We start from the raw sequence: 19,091 nt of genomic DNA on the forward strand, positions 1-19,091 counted from the left end.
TTATTTTGATGTAGGAATTGAATGTGAGATGTTCCATCTGGGGCCATGGTCACAGATCACCCATTCATTCACTTAGTGAACATCTACAGAGCACCTCCTGTGTTCTAGGTGTTGCCTCAGGCGCTGGGGACACAGACATGAGTCAACACTTTAGGAACTGCCCGGCAGAGAGGGCGGCCCTGCAGAGGATACTGGGTGGTGCCGGGGGCTGTGGGAACGCACAGAAGGAAGCTGCCTGGTAGGCAATGATGGAGGGGCCTCCGGGGGCCTGTTGTAGAATTCTCTCTAGGCACAGTGAGAGGGGCACCGGGGTATTTAGCAGGTTGAGACAGACCCCTGAGACTCACTTCTGGTCTGAGAAGGGCCATGCTGATCCTATCGGGAAGGTCAGTGATACCAGTCCACACCTCTGGCTGCCTGGCTGAGTCCTGCCTACCTGCCTGTCTTTCCAGCTCTCTTCCTCTTTTAGAACTTAATACCCTGGACAACGTGGGCTCTGCTAAAAGGTGGGAAGGGCTTGTGGAAGAGCACAGACTTGGGAGTCATATTATCCTGGCTGAATACCTATTATGTGCCAGACACTGTGCACAATGAATAATGGAGCTTAGCTGTCAGGTAGTAGATAATATTAAGACAGAGAAGCAGTGACTGACAGACATGTGGCACCTTGTTCTGTCCAAAAACAAAGCGTTAGTCTCAGAGCCACCCCCACACCCTCACTCCCCACCCCCTGCCCTCCAGCCCAGCTCTCTGGTCTGCCCATTGCTAACAGGTCACCAAGCCAAACCTAAGGTTACAGGGCCAAGGCAAGTGGATAAGTAAAAAGAGCACATTTACGGTGAGCCAAGGCTGACTGCAAAGAGGATCCCCTTAGGTGTCTGTCACCAGATGTGGGGAGCAGGACCCAGGAGATGTCCCCTGCTTTTAAGGAGGAAAGAAGCCGAGAAAAAGTGAAGGAGAAAATGTGGTCACAAACTGTCCACAGTCCTGTTACCATTTTCTTCTGCTGCCTCCAATCTCTGGTTGTGAGCTTACTGACCTGACTCCTGCTGCCCCAAGTCTGTGCCAGCGCCCAGGCAAGGCAGACTGGGGGTAGCACGTGTTCGAGGCACAGCAGCCCAGATGCACTGGGATGTGGCCCTGAGTCCTGCCACATCTGGATGTTGTGGGGAGCAGGGCACTCCTACTCTATGTTCTGATTACTCATGAGATGATGAATGTACCTGGCAGAGGATGTACCTGGGTTCGCGGTCCCTGACCCAAGTTCTTTTTACAGTTGCTTTCCTGATCCTGTGCCTCATGTGCACTTCTAACTGCTGCACTTCTAACTTACAGGAATATGTTACCTGCTTGGTTTTTCCTGTGGCTGTGCTAGATCTCTTCTGGAGCATTCCTTGGCTATTCTTGTATAAGAAGTTTGTATTACCCTTGCTGGATATTTCTGCTCAGTCGAACTTCACCTTTCCCTCACCCTCCTAACACCTATTCCCAGGGCTTGGGCAGGCTTCACTTCCCACTGTGAGTGTGTTTTATACCTGGATGACCAACCCTGAGATAAGATATGAGTCACTCCTTGCAGCTGCCTCATTACCCGCCTGTTGGGAATTGCCTTTTTTTTTTTTTTTTTTTTTTGAGAAGGTGTGGGATGAGGTGGGGAGAGGAGGAAATCAGAAATGTGCTCTCTTGTGTTCCTGGTTAATTTCACATTATTCTACAGGGCTGCATTGAAAACAATGCATCAGTAAAAAACCATGATGGTTTATGATGTTTGCACAGGAAAAGCAGATGTTCCAATTAATGCCAGGGTTGAAAATAATCCCAGGGTGGGCTGATTCTAAAAGCTGATCAAGAAAAGGTCAAATAGGTAAGTACCCACACTGCACTGAAATCCTCAGACTCTGTTCCTACCAATTTCATGCTTTCTCATTAAAAACGTATTTCAGCCTTTCTAGGAAGTGCCCAGAGAATGTCATTGTCTTCTAGTCTTCCCAAGGGCTGGTCTTAGAGGTTGAGTAGCATGTAATTTAGTAGCATCACAAACCATCACCGATTCAGAAATGCAGAGGGTTTCTGGTAGTTTAATCAGATTGCTTTCCTGGCATGTGGAATCAAGACCTGGATGACAGGTATGCAGCGTGCATGATGCCACTCTCCTTCATAGGTGCCATTGATTGACTGACCACAGCACTCTTTTTCTCTGGGCCTGACACTCTTTTTTATCCAGCCGAACAATTTTGGTTGCCACTATGAGTCTATTCGATGAATAAGCAAAAGATGAATCCTGTTGCCATCCTGTGCCAGAAGAATGGAAGTTCTGCTGGTGGTGCCAGTGTTTCTGTGACAAGGGGCAATTCTTGAAAGTGGGGGAAGATTGGGGCAATATGAGGGGCACAACTTTTGGGAGTTAAGGTAGAAGGGCCTCTAGATGGTGACTGAGGCAGAGGCAGGACTGTGTACTACAAGATGTCGCTTTGACTTGGCTTTGGTACTAGGATAGAGCATGCATAAGCCTTGGAGTCAAATCCCATTTCTGGCATTTACTAGCTCTTTAAATTGCACTAATAGTTGGTGAGTCTCCCCATGTCTCAGATTAGTAGACCAGACCCCTAGGAGACTGTAATTTTTGTTGTACCACAGTTCCTGGATTTATGATCCAAATATCAAAGGACCTGAGAGATTAGGGGCTTTCAAAATGGAAAACAAAGCATTCTTTAGTTCATTTGATAGCCAATGAGCAACTAATACAGGTCAAATACGCTGCTAGGTCCTGGGAATACAAAGATAAATAAGAAGTGGACACTACCTTCAGGGAGTTCCTGAGCTACCTGGGTAGAAATGGAGATAAAACAGCTTCAGATCATCAGGGAGATAGAGCGGCTGTAAGACCACCATTGATCAATTTACAGAATTCAGCTCTTGAGGGACATTTATATGAAGCAAGTTCCACCCGTGTAGGATTCGCTCCAACCCCTCATCCCTGTTGATCTGCGTGTATTTTCACCAGGGCCTCCTTTTAGCTACTGCATGCTGTCTGCCTCCCCCCTGCCCAACCCCCTCCTCATCTCCTCACTTCCAAATCAGGACTTGGACTGTATAAGGCAGATGAGGTGTCTAGGGCATGGAACTTAAGGAGGCACTCACTTCCTGGGGCTGCAGTCACACCCACCTTTTGAAAGTGAGCACCTCCTTAAGTTTTTCACCCCAGGCTCCCTGCTGCAGACAAAGCCAGATGAAGACAGGAGTGGACACATTTGTCATGAGAGTGGCATGACAACTGGTTCTCACAATAAGCTTGCAAAAGAGAGACTGTTGTTCAATTTTCAGATGAAGAAACTGAGGCTTATAGAAGGTGAACGACTTTAGAGGCATCATGGAGCAGTGGAATGTATGCAGGAGTAGTGGAAGATCACACACGGGCTTATTTACTAGGACACACCCAGGGGTGGACCTTGGGCCAGTTACTTATGTTCTCTGAACTTCTTGTTCTTCATCTGAAGAATGGGGATAATAGTGACTCTCAGGATTAGAAGGTGACCAGCACTTGCAGTTTCTGGTCCCATGACTCTGCTTTCCCATGTGTCCAATGGACTGGCCACACCTGCCTCACAGAATTGCCAGAGGCACCAAATGAGATGACGGGTGTGCCCACCCCGAGTGAGTTCTCAAGAGCTATTGGCAAGATGAAATGTCAGTTCCTTAGACTTTGCTGAATCTTCAGCCCTGTAAACTGTTCTCTTGGGGGTCTTACAGGGGTGAACATTTGTTTGGTGAGCCTTTGGGAGATTCCTGATAATAGCTGCAGATCTTCCCTAGAGTGATAATTGAGACTGAATACCTGCTACCTTGTGCAATTATGTCATGATCCCATTCAAACCTCCTGGCAACCCTGCTTTTATTACTCTCATTGTTAGGGAAGAAGCAACAGAATCCACAAGAGGCTAAAACCACTCATGCAGCAAGGCAGAGGCAGAGCAGGGTCTCCGCCCCATCTATTGGATGAAGAAGCCTCTGTGCATCCCACTATGAAACAGCCACCAAAATAATATTTCTCAGCAATGGAGCAAAACCTATGACTTGCATCTGAGCATGTTCCAACACGCCAGGATATACATGAGACTGAATGTAAGCCAGTGCATGAGACCTGGTGAGTACCAGCTGCTTCCTAAGCGCGGCAGAGGGATGGCTTGAGGCTCTGCAGGGTGGCCCAGTGGTCTCGCTGAGTCACGTTATGAGTCTTTGCTGTATCCCCAAAGTTCAGCTGAAGTTCCACAACCCCGTTCCCCAAACACTGGAGAAACGAGGGGCAGGTTAGCAGCTCTCTGCAGGTTTAAGTCTTGTAGCTCCTACCTTGAGAACATTTCCGCCCCTACCCTCTAGTGTTAGCCATGTGCCAAGATGGCGCTGCTCATCTCTTCCGGTTACCTGCCACAGCCTCCTGCACGGTGCCCCCCGGCCCCCACTCTTTTCTCCCTCATTCATTCCCCACACAGTGGCTACAGGATCTTTCTGGAAGGCAGACTCCCTGCTTAAACCCTTCCACTGCTGCAGAACCGTTGGTTGGGATGACATACAAGGATGCCGATGACCTGGATCTCACACATCTGCTTCCAGCCCCTTCTCTCTTGCACCCCCTGAGTCATCTCTGCCCAACTATGCCCTTCTTCACATATGCCATACTACTTCATGTCTCTGTGCTGGCAGACATGCTGATTCTTCTGCTCAGGACCCCTCCCCACTCTTCTATTTGGATAGCTCTTATTCTTTGTGTCTCAGCTGGGCACCACCTCCTCCTGAAAGCCTTCCCTGACTATCCACCCTTCTTTTCAGAATGGGTTAGGTCCCCCATTGGGACCTTGACAGCACTCTGCCTCACCTCCATTGCATCACACCAGGTGGTCTACTAACTCCTCCTTGAACTGTAGACCTTAGTTGGCCCTTCCAAACTAGGGTCGTGTCTGAGGAAGGGATCCTCTTTCACGTACCCTGTACTTTCCCTTCATGCCCTCATTACTTGTGTGTTTGTGTGGGCATTGGGTTGATATCCATCTCTCCACACTGGATTATAAGGTTTAGGCAGTCTGGATCTCTCACTTTCTGGGTTCCCTGGGGAGCTGGCAGGAGATGGAGGCCTGCATGCAGGAGGTTCATCACGTGAGCCAGCGTTCTCAAGATCGGCAGGTACATACCACATCCACAAGGGAGCTAAGGAGCCAGGAGAAGTCCGCTGACTCATGAGGAATTGGGGTGGCCCTTCAGGGTTGTTTTGAATTGAGACAAGGGGCCAGCTATTCCACGCTTTCTGGGTTTGGGCCCCTCCTGGGAAGAGGACAGAACCCTGATTGGGGTACCTCTTTGCACTAGAGGACAGTTCCCAGAGAGGGAATTTCTGGGCTTGGGAGCTGTCCACTGCCAGTGCGCCAGTCGCTGGGTGGGTGAGCGGCTCAGTCCTGTGAGGGTGAGCATCTGTCCATCATGCTGCCATGGTCCCAGTTCCAGGGGCTGAGCAGGGAACCAACACATGCCAGACAGATGCCAAAATAGATGCATCCATTTATTTGTCTTTCTGTTCTCCACACTGTGGGGCTGTGTCTTCCTTATTTCTCCCAGGACTCTATGCAGAGCCCCACTTCTCATAGGTACTCCATAGAAGTTTATTGAATGAATGATTAAAGGAGATAGACTAAAAGAAACAATGCTGCCATTTGTTTCATAAGGAAAGATAAATTTGCATACAACTTTGCTGTTCCAAGCCTGCATCAAGTGAGTACATCTGTATGGCTCCATCTCATGAGCCAAGTCTCCTCAAAGTAGAAAATTTAGCAGGTGAGCAGGGCCTCCCACAGCAAACCTCTGCTTACCAATGCTCCAGGTTGAATGGGCCAGGGAGAGATTTGGTAAGGAGGAGAACCAAGTCTCCCTTTAACAATGTCGGCAGCCAGGCCTCCATCATCCAAAAACAGAGAAGAAATGGCTGGAGGAACTGGGGATATTTAGAGTGGAAATGAGCATACTTAAGGAGGACCACAGCTGCTATCTACAAATATTTGAAGGGATACCATTTGGAGGAGGGAGTATTATCCCCTACCCCTGTGGGGAATAGTTCTAAGGTTTCAGCTGGCCGTAGGGAAAGAACTTAATTAAAATGTCCAACAGTAATCTTTACGCAGAGATGGACATAAATCTCTATCATAAAGACATAGTTACAGAAGTATATCGATTTGTTGAAGTAATATAGGTAAGACATATGCATTTCAATGTGCATACACTTCATAACTGAAAGGAAATGTTAAATCATCATTATCATCATTATTATCATCCTTAAATGAGGGATGGAGGGGAGCAGAGGTACAGAGGAAACACGAACATCAAAATGTTAATGTGGTTTGATCTGGATGGCGGGCACATGGGACTCATTATATTATTCTGTTTACTTTGTATATGTGTGAATATTTTCATAATAAAAATAGATATATGTTAGTTAATTTTTCAAGTTTATTTATTTACTTTGAGAGAGGAAGAGAGAAAGAGAACAAAAGCAGGGGAGGGGCAGAGAGAGAGGGAGGGAGAATCCCAAGCAGGCTCCATGCCACCAGTGCAGAGTCCAATGTGGGGCTCGAACTCTCCAACTGAGAGGGCATGACCTGAGCTGAAATCAAGAGCTGGATGCTTAACCAACTGAGCCACCCAGGCATCCAGATGTATGTTAACTGTTAAACAAAGTTGAATCAAAAGGGCTGTGTTGGGAGACAGTGGGCTTCCTGTCACCAGAAGTTTTTATGCAAACACCATGGGCAACCTCTCAACACCCTCTCCCCGTAAGAACCTGGGAAGTGGAGCATGTTGCCAAAAGCAGGAGGCTGGACCAGACACTCTTGGTCAAGACCCTCACTCTTTGCTTCCTGAGGGAGGGGGGCTGGATGAGGGTCTGGAGAGAGCTAGATTCTTCAGAGCTAGGAACCAGAGCCAGAGATCCTCACTCCAGATGGTGGGAGATGCTGGGGTGGAGGCAAGGCAGATACCCAAGGGGTCTGGAAAGGCCTCTGCACCTGCCAGGAGGTGAGTAGATGGAACGGGGGAAGATCCAAGTCACAGAAAGGACTCACAGGTTTGCAAAGTAGTTTTAATCAGGGGCAGTGTGAATTTTGGGGCTCAGATCCATATGCCATTGCTAGTAGCTGTGTGACTCCACCAAGGCACTCAACTGCTATAAGCTTTAGTTTTCTTATCTGGAAAATGGTAGTTGTGAGAATTAAGTTACTATAGACAGTCATGCTCATTATGGTCATCACTGTGTACAAGGGGGAGGTGAGCCTAAGTCAAGGCAAGTGCCAACGGGGAGAAGGAATTGGACTTGAAGGCCAGTCTCAGACATCAGCCACCGCTGGAGGGCCACATTTAGGGCTAAAGAGGGGAGGGTGTCTGAATGGGTCAGCCTGGCTTAAAAGACAGGGGGAAAATTTGCAATGACCTTTCCATTGATAAAATTCTGGGATTCTCAAGGGATCCCAAGTGATTTTCTGGAGTAATGCGGGGGGTTTCTACACTCCAGCCTATTCTCATCCTTGTAAAAGTGCCTGGTGCTGGATGGCTGTGTGTCCATGCTGCCAGGACAGTCTCCCTTAGGCAGCTCACATGGTCCCCAGACCACTCAGCTGCATCTGTGACCCCATCCCAGACTCTGGCCAGTCCCAACTGGGCCCAGAGTCACACTTAGTGAACCCTCTAGATAAGAAAGGCATCTTCAGCGCTCTATCTCAGCTCCCGGTACACAATGAGTGTCTAATAAATGATGCTGAGTAAACAAGTAGGTGCTTGAGCTATATGTGGGGACGGGTGCCTTAGCCAGGCCTGCCCACTCCAGGGCTTGTGTCCGTGGAGGGCCCATAAGGATGGAGGAACAGCCCACTCCCCGCCAGCTGGGCCCACGGAGCCCCCAAGAGGCCCACTGGCAGCTACTGGCAGCAGGTGGCGCCCTTGGCAGATGGCAGCAGCCTCTTCATTTTTCCAAAAGGCTCAGAGTGCCGGTCACCCAGGCCACCCACCGAAGGCACCATACATCAGAAGCCTAATGGTGCATTTTAGAACATAAGTGGTAACCACCCAATGGGACCCGTGAAGGGAATTAAAGCCAGATGCACAGTGGGGAGGGAAAAAATTTTGAGAAGAGACTCAGAGGAAATGGGGCTAGATCCTAGGCAGGAAAAGGCATCTCTCAAGAATCCACTGGCCAAGGGAGTTTGTTTCATTTAAAATCTGTGCCCTTTATGGGGAGAGCTGGGCTGGACACTGGGACCCTGGTCCATCAGCAGTTTCTGGACTGGATCCACCTGGCCTGGCCCTGACCACAGCATTCTGAAATGCTCTGTGAGCTCCTCCTGGCCACTAACTCAGTTTTCCATTCAATAAGTATTTTTGCATACCTACTATGTGGCATGAGGTTATGTACCATGGCATTTAAACTCATGGGTTGAGGACCAAAGTGCTTGGATTCAAATGCTGGTTCTGCCCCTGACCCAGGGACTAAGTTAACTTTCCCCTGCCTTAGTTCTTCCTTGTAACAATGTCCACCTTATAAAGCTGTCATGAGGTTAAATGAGACAATAGGGGAAAAGGGTTTAGGGCAGTGGTGAATACATCCTCAAGGGTCTCTGCCCACCTGAGGACACTCTCTAACATTTGAGTGGAGGGGACAGTGGGCCACGTGTTTCATACACATGTGCATGCATGCACATGGACACATAAATGCACCACACAGGCACACATACATGCACAGGTACACACATATCATCTAGAGTCCCCGGCAGAAACCCATTTTCTAGGTAGGTAGGTAAAGTTTTCCAGATCTTTTTCATGGAGAGGTGGCTATTCCTGGGTCTTGGCTTTATGCAGGCATCTTGGTTCCAGGGCTCTCTCATTTCTGGCATATGGAGTTTCCCTCTCTTTAGAGCTTGGCTCTGCATTAAATTTTTTAAAACTTGTACTCTGTCCTGCATTTCTATGTGTGTGTAGTGGAAGATAGGATTGTGTTGGCTCAGTCCATCATGGAGATGGAACTAGAAATCGTGACTGGAATTTTGATTTTATTTGCTCATGTCCTCCCTTGTTCACAAAGTTTTTGAGGTTGTTATAATAGATGAACAAGATAAGGTTCCTACCCTAAAGGACTGTATAGTCCTTTTTGGGGGGGACAGGTGTGTAAGCAAATGAGCAAGAGCAGAAGGAAGTATGCCATAAATGGACAGCTCAGTTAAATATAGATGCAGAGACTCGAAGTTGGGCCAAATGACTAGTTCTAGCCTAAGGGATCAGAAGAGGCTTTGTGAAGGAGGTGGACTTTTCACTGTGACTGGATGAAGGAGGAGGATGTCTGGACACCAAAATCAGGGAAGGGTAGAGGGAACATAGCAATTGGAAGCACAGAGGTGTGCATGGATGTATAGGGTGTCTTGGAAGCAGTGAGCATACTGGTGGGGGGAAGGGAGGGCTGCAGGGGAGAAAAACAGTGGATGAGATGGGAAAGGTGGGTGGGGCCAGGCTGTGAAGACCCTGATGCTGGGTTGAGGCCAAGCATTGTGTGAGACAGCTTACCTCGTTATGTATTTAATGCTCATGGCAGTCTTCTGTGTTATGCCCTCTTTTGTGGTGGGAAACAGACTCAGAGGTTATAAGACATTCTACCATATGCAAATTATTATTCCAAACTCAGCCCTTTAGGCTCTTGAATCCTTTGCCAGGACCCACAGGCCCTGAGTCCCCATGTCCCCAAGAATATAATGTTGTGCCATGAGGCAGTTCTGGAAGCGATGAGGCACCCTGGGAAATACGGAAAGTCTATATGGATCTTCCAGGATATGTGGTGGAGTGAAGGAAGCACCGACCCTAGCCTCCATCGCTACCACCAAAAAGAAAGAAAGAATAAAGACAAAGAAGCTGAATGGAGGTCAAAAACAAAAGGGCAGGGAAATGTCAATGTAAGGACTATGAGAAGACTCTGGGGTGGGGGAGAGGGAATAGGCCGGTAAAGATATCAAAACATGCATCCACAGTAGAAGAGTCTCAGAACTCTCAGACAGAAGAGGGAACTGGGATGCAGAGCGAAGAGCAAGAAGAACCCGCAATTTATGCTTCTGTGAAGGACTGGCCAATGGACTCATTCATTCATGTCCTCAACACTCAATCCCCTCTATGCCCAGCACTGACCATTATGCAGTTGCTAAACACATAGAAGGAAACGGAATGCATATTGAGCACATAATGTATTAGGTATTCACATGCTCTATCTCCTTTATTTCTTCAAGCTGCTCAATGTGAAATGTGTTATGACTCCCATTTTACTTACAAGAAAGTTGAGCTCCAAGATATCCAAGACAGAGTGGCATTAAGACTCAGGTCACTGCAGGATCAAAGTCCGTTCCCTTCCACTAGGGCACCCCGCCTTTCTGCTATCATCCCTGCCCTCAAAGGCTTAATGACCAAGGTAGTCATAACATTTGCTGCCCCATGGAGGACTTTTTGGGGGAGGAAGGAGAGAGCATTCTCAATAATCACATAAGGATGTGATCCCAATAAACTGGGATACAGGCTCACCCTATAATAAGGGTGAATTATTTATATTTGCATGGGGCTTGAAAGTTTTTCAAAGCATCTTCCCACTTCTAGTCATGTCTCATTTATATGGCGAAATGAGAACGTTCCCCAGATAACTGAAGCTCATCCTTTAAAACATGATGTTTTAGGAATCTGGATGATTCTCAATGGTGAACTTTGAAATGCAGCCCAGGGTTTCCTGCCTGAGTAAAGGGCACTCCACTGTGTTGTCTCTGGGCTGTCCTTGCTCTCCCACTCAGCTGGGGAGAGCTTCTGGAGTCCACAGGACTCAGGGCAGAGGCTTAAAGAGGGGGGGCTCCAGTGGGTTCCCTGTCCCAAGAGATGGACAGACACCCAAGAGTTTCACCCTGGTCTTTCCGGGGTCAGCTTCTTCAAGAAACTGAAAACCAGCATCAGCTAAGTCAGAGACTTGCCCGGGGTCTACTGCCAGTTAGGACTGGAATCCAGGTTTCCTGACTTGTAGTCTTGAGTTCATTCTGCTGAGCCCAGCTGCCCTCATGAGCAGCCTCTTTTTCCCTCCTCTGCCACGTGAGACTTCTGGCACGTGCCCCTGACAGGCTCCACGGTCTCATCCCTCCATGCCTTCGCACCTGCTGTTCCACCTGCTAGGCACATCTTTCCTGGGAGTGCCCTGCCTGGCAGACTTTGTCCTTTCAAAAGGAACTGGAAGCATTCTCATCTGGTAGCCTTGCCTGAAGCACTGCACCAGTCTGGACCTTGTTTATGGGGTAATTTTATACTGTGGAATTTATGTCTGCTTCTCAGTTTGATTCCAGGCTCCCGGAGGACAAAGGTTTGTTCCTGTTCATCTCTGCATTCGAGCACCTCACACATGGCCTGTTACACAGCTGGCTTTCAATCAATGTTATTGTATTAGATTGAAATGCCCTTGGTTGGAAGGGAGTTTTAACAACAGAGGCTGGCTGCGAAGGGGCAAAAGACGGAACCCCGGCGGGAGGAGTCAGGTACTGGAGGCTGCCTTCCTCACATCACCCTGGGGCCAAGGGTGGCTTTATGTGGGCAGTGGTTTAGAGCAGGTCTGAGGGTGTGGGGAGAGAGGCACAGGGGCATGGCGGCCTCAGAGACTGCTCAACCCTGCTTCTGCCTGTTGGAGTCAGCCTCTGGAAAAGTACCAGTGAATTAAAGCCCAATAAAAAAGTCAATTAAGTCCAAACTCGTTTACGCCTTAAGCTCCCCCAAGCCAGTGAGCCAGAATGCAAGCTGGGCCGATATTTCTCCATTTCCCTCCATGTCCACATTGGTCTCTAATGAAGCAGCCATGACACATTTTATTTCAAGTATAAATGGGGCAGATAGACCGATAGCAAAGTGATGGCTTGCTGGGGGCTCTCTGGATCGTATTCGGCGTGATGTTCATGTCCTGATCTTGGGCTCTGGATGGGGCACTGGGGACCTACATGTGTGTCCTCGTGTGTGTGTGTGTGTGTGTTTGCATGCACATATGGGGCTGTGCACGTGTGTATGTATGTGTGCACTGTCGTTTGCTATATATGTAAGTACAGTTTGCACATTTGTGTGTTGATGCACCCACTTATTCCACACATTTATGAAGGACATTTATGTGTGCCAGACACAATACTTGCTTCTGGGGTTCTCATGGTGAAAGAGATAGTTTCTTGTGGGTTGTAAAGTCCAGAGGTCTAGAAGGGAAGACTGACAATAAAACAAGTAGTAACCACAAAGTCCAATATATTGAAAGTTACATGGATGCAGATATGTACAAGCATGCTCAAATATCCAAGTGCATGCATGTCTGGACATCCGTATATGTGTGCATGAATAAAGTAGTGTGTGTGTGTGTGTGTGTGCTGTTCTTGTTGTGTGCAGGCTGTCGCTAGGTGACTCTGGTTCTGGAAATCATCCCTTCAAAGTGATGGCAGACCAGCTTGCAGAACAGGGACCTCATACCTAAAGCTTGAATCAGAACAAGGCACCTCATAACCAAAGAGTGTGCACAACTCGTGGCCTCTCCGCTTTCCTCTCATTTCCCCTCAAGCTCCTGTGACCACTGCTTGCTCATAAGAGCTCTCGGGAGGCCTGTGGCTGACCTCGTTGCTAGGGTGGATGGGGAAACCTTGGAATAGGATGATAGGGACATGGATTCTATTTCCAGTCTTACTGCTAACTACAAAAGCCACAGCAAGGGAGAAGATGGAGTTAGGCATACTGAATCTGCCCCTTACTGGCTGTATAGCCTTGGGCATGTCCCAGTCTCTCTGAATCTTGAGACTCCTTATTTGTAAATTAAAAGTAATGATACTGTCTCCATCAACCGTCACAAGATTGCTGTGACAAGTCCTGAAGCATCCTTACAAAAGTGGGAGGTAGCTAACACTGCTAACAGCTATCGTTCCTATCATGGGTGAGCCTCCTCTGGCTGAAAGCCACCTTTCTAAACAAGACTCTGGTAGTGCCTGATCACCTGCATGGCACTTCCCAAAGTGTTTTCAGGAAACACCATTTCTATGATATGTTCTAGGGAAAAGAAAAAAAGCTCTGTGTCAAATAGGTTAGAAAATGCTGGGTTAACTGGAGGCATGCATGTTTATTTTTTGCAAGATTTCTCAGGGCCTTTAATATACCAATGTGTGTTGTGAATCTCCAAGACGGGGCAGAGCATATGTTATTTCTATCTCAGTCAGGATACTTCCAGAGGCTAGGATTTAAGGGTCGTGGTATACTTGAGAGTGACTTCAGGGAGCCCTGGTATGGGAGCTTCAGAATTGAGGAAGGGGAGAAAAGGTAACTATATAGGGTGTGTTTGGGGCCAGTTTTCCTGCCATGGTGACTGGAGTTTAGTTCTTCAAGGGACCACTGAGAAATGGTGAAAAACACATCGCAGGGGTGTCACACCAGAGTGGAGAAGGAGCTGGCCATTCATCTGCTTGCTCTTGATTATATAATTATACAGTTAGAATTCTGGGGTGTTAAGCCCTCAGAACTTCCCACCTGCCTGGTGCTCAGGCCTAGGCTATCTGTGTACCCAGAGAATGCTCCTAGGCACACACTCACAGGGGTTTGCAGAAAGTTCCTGACAGCAGGACAGGGGAAAGCAGAGGCCATGTGGACAGAGCACTGCCAGCATGTGCCACAAGTCCCTTACTTGGCTTGACCTCCAAGTCCAGGCTTGGATCTCTATGTGGGATTATGGTTCCATAGACCTTTCTGGGGTTAACACTGGCTGGCACGATGATGTACAAAATCCCTCCGTGGACTGGCCCTAATCTAGTTTTCCAATCTTATCCATTTCTATTCCCTTTAATTCTAAAAGACTGGCCATATGGATTACCACAGCGGGAGTGTAGATGGCCCTGGGTGCATACAAACATTTCTTCCAGTTTGGACTTTCCTGGGATATTTAGAACTCTTGTGCACAAATGTGTGCTTGACACACCCCATGGCACAGGGCTTGGGACTCACTATAGAGTAGAAGCACCAAGGGGCGCCTGGGTGGCTTAGTCGGTTAAGCGTCTGACTTTCACTTGGGTCATGATCTCGCAGTTCGTGGGTTCCAGCCTCGTGTCGGGCTCTGTGCTGACTGCCAGCTCAGAGCCTGGAGCCTATTTCAGAGTCTGTATCTCCCTCTCTCTCTGACCCTCCCCTGCTCATGCTGTCTCTCTCTCTCTCTCCTAGAAATAAACAATATTTTTTAAAAAAAGAGTAGAAGCACCAAACAGTGCAGGGGATGGAAGGTACTGGAAGGTGGTTACCCAAGGAATTTGGCACGGAGAATGCCAGAATTCTTGTTGAGAGAAGCCAAGATGGAGCTGGTAAGCCAGAGCCCAAGGTTTAGGAACAAAGTATCAGGGACAAACAATGGATGAGCGAGGCAGGCCAGCATATGCCTGGACATCCCTTTTAGGAGGCACTAGCCCAGGGGCTATCCTGGTGTAAGGGTGCCACAAAGAGAATGTCAGAGCTGGAGTCCCGAGCTCTGGGGATCATCTCACCTCCAAAACATTAATTTTTTTTAATGTTTATTTATTTTTGAGAGACAGAGAGCATCAGCAGAGGAGGAGCGGAGAGAGGGAGACAGAATCCAAAGCAGGTTCCAGGCTCTGAGCTGTCAGCACAGAGTCCCACATGGGTTCGAATTCACGAGCCATGAGATCACGACCTGAGCTAAGTCGAACACTTAATCGACTGAGCCACCCAGGTGCCCCATCACCCCCAAAACATATTTTAAATATAAAGAACAATGAGGACTAGGGAGGTGGGAAAGGACTTCCCCAATGTCACCCCACAATGCTCTTTGAGAGCCTAGTCTGCTCAGAACGCACAATTTCTTGCTCACTAGTGAGCCCTTCACGCGGATTCCTGTACCAGTCGCATTCCTGGTGGCAGAGAATTCAACGACCTCCGGGGTTCCATGATGGGAACGAAGCCCCGCCCAGTTTCCCTTCGCACAAGCCCCTCCCCCTGCAGCCCTGGGTCGGAGGTGCCTTGCTTCATCGCCACCCTCCACCTCATCCGAAGTGCTCCTTGAAGGGCTGGCTGCCACCTCAGGTAGTAACAATAACATTTGCAATGTTAGATGTGTCAGCAAGTTTTGCCAGGTAGTGTGAGAGAGCATGAATGCTAATGCCTCCATCTGGGGATTATGTTAATACACTATCCTGAATTGACATTTAAAAAATTGCATATTTTAATTGGCTGCCTCTTCCGTCTCCAAGTCCAGGATCATATAGTTTTTAGTAAGTGGGTTGATGGTGGTTTTTGGAGAGATGCCCTTGGCTGGGTTGGAAGGAGTGCTGGCCTGGGAGTCAGAAGTCACTGCGTCCATCCCCCAAGGTGTGTGACCTTGGGCAGGTCACCTCTCATGTTTGGGCCTCTCTGTCCTCACCTGGAACGTGAGACGGTAGGAATTGACAATTCCTAAGTCTACTTCCGGCTCTAGCCTTCCAAGACTCCTGGACAGACAGCGCCCCTCCCCCCCATCTCCAGCTTTTGCCTTCTTCCATCACCTTCACCCTGGATTCTAGGACCACAGCAACGTCATGTCTCTCCTGACTGCTTACTGGTGAGCCACCTGTCTCTTACCCTCCAGGCCTCTCAGCCTCAGTCCAACCCTTGCCCCAACTGGAGTGAAATATGGTTAGAATGGAGTTGTTTGGGGCTCCTTCCATCCTTTCTGTGGGGCTAAAAGTAAGGTTTCGTGGGAAAATCCTGGAGCCCATTCCATCTTTGTCTCTATGGCGATGGGTTGTAACTATGATCCTCTTCTTGCTCACCAGTACCTAACAGACAACTGCTGGGGTCACAGGACTCTCATATTCTTTTCCCTGATGTTGTTTCTTACCACTTCAGTGGCCTGGGCAGCCTCTATCATCTCTCTCCTGGGCTACGGGAGTCTCCCTGGCACCCAGTCCTGCTGTTACATCCCCATTCATTCCTTCCCTGCAGCCATCCTCCTGCAGGCCCCGCAGATGGGCCCTGGGTCTCAAGGACCCATGCCCAAACACCCTCACCACGGACCACGTATTGGAGACCATTTGCACCCCACCTCCCCATCCAGACAGATAAGACCACACACTTGTACATGTGTGAAACTTGGAGGCAAGAAGACGTGGCTATTGGTCCCAGCCTTTCCACTACCTATCGTGTTCTTATGCTGTCCCTTTACCTTATGGAGGCCCAGTAAAATGGGACTAGCATGTCCTGCTCTGCCTACCTGCCAAGGAGGTGGCAGGAATCACAGGAGATGATGAAAACACATGTGGTTACAAAGGGTAACATGCTGTGTCTAGAAGGGCTATTTGCGTGTTACGCCAGCTACATCAGGGCTGCCTGGGGATGGTTATAAAATGCATGTTCCTGGGCCTGGCCCAGAGCTACTGAGCCAGACTCTCTGGTGGTAAAACCCAGTGATCCGGGTTTTATTTATTTATTTATTTTTTTAAATGTTTTTTATTTATTTATTTCTAGGAGAGAGAGAGAGAGAGACAGCGTGAGCAGGGGAGGGTCAGAGAGAGAGGGAGCCGCAGACTGAAACAGGCTCCAGGCTCTGAGCTGGCAGTCAGCACAGAGCCCGACGCGGGGCTTGAACCCACGAACCGCGAGATCATGACCTAAGCAAAAGTCGGACGCTCAACCGACTAAGACACCCAGGCGCCCCAGTGATCCGGGTTTTAAATAAGCCTCCCAGGTGATTCTCCTAAGTCCTGATATTTTGGAATCTTGGTTTATTTTTATTATATCTGAGATCCCCAATTGCACACTTACCTCTCTAGCTACTTAGGCCCACTGAGCATGCTCTGAAATGTTGCTACGTGCTTAGTGTCAGAGCAGCTTCCCCTCCAGTCCCCAACTCCAGGATATCTTTGGAGTATGTCCAAGAGGATCATGGTGTAGTGGAAATAGCAGGGGCATTGGGATTAGACCAGTGTTTAAATCCTGATGATCTAAGTGACTACATAGATTGCCTAACTCCTTGTATTGCCATTGTTCTTATGGGGGATTAAAGCAGTAATCTCAGGGGTGTGATTAGGACTGCAAGGAATAAACTCATCTGAAAAGTAGCTGCCACATTGAATAGGCTCACAGAGAACTAGTTCCCTCCACCCACGGGGTGGGAGACCCGCCTTGGTTTATTTCAGGTGGCTGTTACTGCACATGGCATATTTGGACCAAAATTCACGGAGGACTTGATCTTGAAAACCTAGCAGAAGTGGCATGACTTTTGCTGAATTCAGCCCCCTTGAGTCCAAGTTCTGTCTTGAGTGAGCCCCTCTGCTCCTTGTGCAGGACTATTAAAGTTTAATTAGCAACTCTGTACAACATGCATTATTCAAACCATGCTGGACTAGTTGTTCAATCCAGCCTGGGCTACTCCCGGTGGCTGGGGCTTCCTTGAGGGGGCAGTGCCAGGCCCCTGGGCAAAGCCAGAAGACACCCACCATGGCAGGGTAGGGATAGTCTTCACTCTGGACGGGGGCTGCAGAGTTTGAGTATATGAGCACAGTGGCCTCTTACAGAGCTTTGTTGTCACAGATAATCTGTGCTGAGTTTGTCAATGGCTCTGGGTTGCAGTTTTTCATTTTTCTGAAGAGAAAGATGGCAGCCTATCCCCCTCTTTGGACCATGGACTCCCCTCAGACACTTTGCCTCTTTCGTCAAGGGCAGGGCTGTGCCTCTCCCATCAGACTGGGGTTCCCATTAGGGCAGTACTGTGCTCTCCTCTGACTAGAAGGTTTCCTGAGCAGGACCATGTCTCTGCCATCAGACTGAGGGCTCCCTTCCTGAGGGTGGGGGCTGTTTGCTGCCCTTTGTCCCCAAAGCCGTCTCGAACACCCCTTTTCTTCCAGCCCCGAAGCTCCTGTTGCCCTGGAGGCTCTGCCCTTTGCTTTGTAAGCAGTAAAAAACAGAAGGCAACCAGCTTTCTTTTACAGGTTGTTGGCTTTTAAGTAAAGATAGTTAAAATAATTTATATCTTGCTTGAGGGAAAACTGGAGAGAGGAAGGAGGGGAGGTTTCCCTGGCAAGGAAAAGCGGCATAAAATGTCCCACTAAATGCTCACTCAGCGGCCTCCGTTCCTTCAAGCTCAGAGCAAACACTGGTGATTTATGCTAAGCTCTGGGGATGGGTCAGTGCTACAGCTGTGACTCCAGGTTTGACCCGAGCACTGCAGGGTTGAGTCACGCTTCCCAGAGGACAGAGGAGAGGGATGGAGAGGTGAAGCTCAGACGAGGAAAAGAGGGCCTTGTAGGGATGGTGGTAGCTCCCTGCAGATGCAGTTCCCATTACCTGGGCTTCAACTTTTGTTCACTAATTTATATTCTGAGCTTTAGGGCAACAGCTGGCCTAGGAGGTAAGGACTTTGGTTTCTTCCAGCTACTAATTACTTGTGTTACCGTGGGTAATTCCCCACTCTCGTTAAGCCAGTCTTTAATGACCTTGAGGTTCTTATCACCCTAATATTCCAGAATCATTATTCTAATTATTTTATTTTCATTTTATTTGAGTGTGAGAGAGAGAGAGAGAGAGAGAGAATCTTAAGCAGGCTCCACACTAAGTGGATCCCATAAGCCTGAAATCTTGAACTGAACTGAAATCAAGAGTTGGACACTCAACCAACTGAGCCATCCAGGCACTCCCAGAATCCCTGTTCTAAGTCTCTCTGTTAAGCAGTCTCTTAGCTTTCTGAGTTTTTTGTTACATAGTGTCATTATGTGGGGTGTCCATACATAAAGCCTGGAAACATAATGTTGATGAAGATATCTTCAAGTTTGTTAAAAAAAAAAAAAAAGTATCTGTGTTTCTAGACCTTACTGGCATATATCTGAATGTGTAAGATTACTGTCTCCTCCATTGGATCGTAAACACCATGAGGGTGAAGACCAGGAGTCTGTCCCCTGTTGCTTCCTTAGTATTCTGCATGGTGCTTGGCACATCCCGAGAGCTCAGTAAATACCAGTCAAAAGAATTAATGAATAAGTGAATGGCAAGGCTTATCTTGGGAGTGG

At 48.3% G+C, this 19,091-nt stretch overlaps 1 protein-coding gene and 1 long non-coding RNA gene across 2 annotated transcripts in view; one reads left to right on the top strand and one right to left on the bottom strand.

The window, feature by feature from the left end:
- ASIC2 (acid sensing ion channel subunit 2) overlaps positions 1-19,091 on the bottom strand; it is a 260,605-nt gene that overhangs the window by 95,439 nt on the left and 146,075 nt on the right. The window lies entirely within an intron of this gene.
- Positions 1-19,091, top strand: part of LOC144219703 (uncharacterized) — a 36,182-nt gene that overhangs the window by 11,662 nt on the left and 5,429 nt on the right. The window contains exon 4 of the long non-coding RNA XR_013331483.1: positions 3,912-4,144. This is a non-coding gene — a long non-coding RNA (uncharacterized LOC144219703). The remainder of the gene's footprint in view (positions 1-3,911; positions 4,145-19,091) is intronic.

This window comes from Crocuta crocuta, unplaced genomic scaffold (genome assembly GCF_008692635.1).
Source record: "Crocuta crocuta isolate KB4526 unplaced genomic scaffold, BGI_CrCroc_1.0 scaffold149, whole genome shotgun sequence".
Classification (NCBI taxonomy): domain Eukaryota; kingdom Metazoa; phylum Chordata; class Mammalia; order Carnivora; family Hyaenidae; genus Crocuta; species Crocuta crocuta.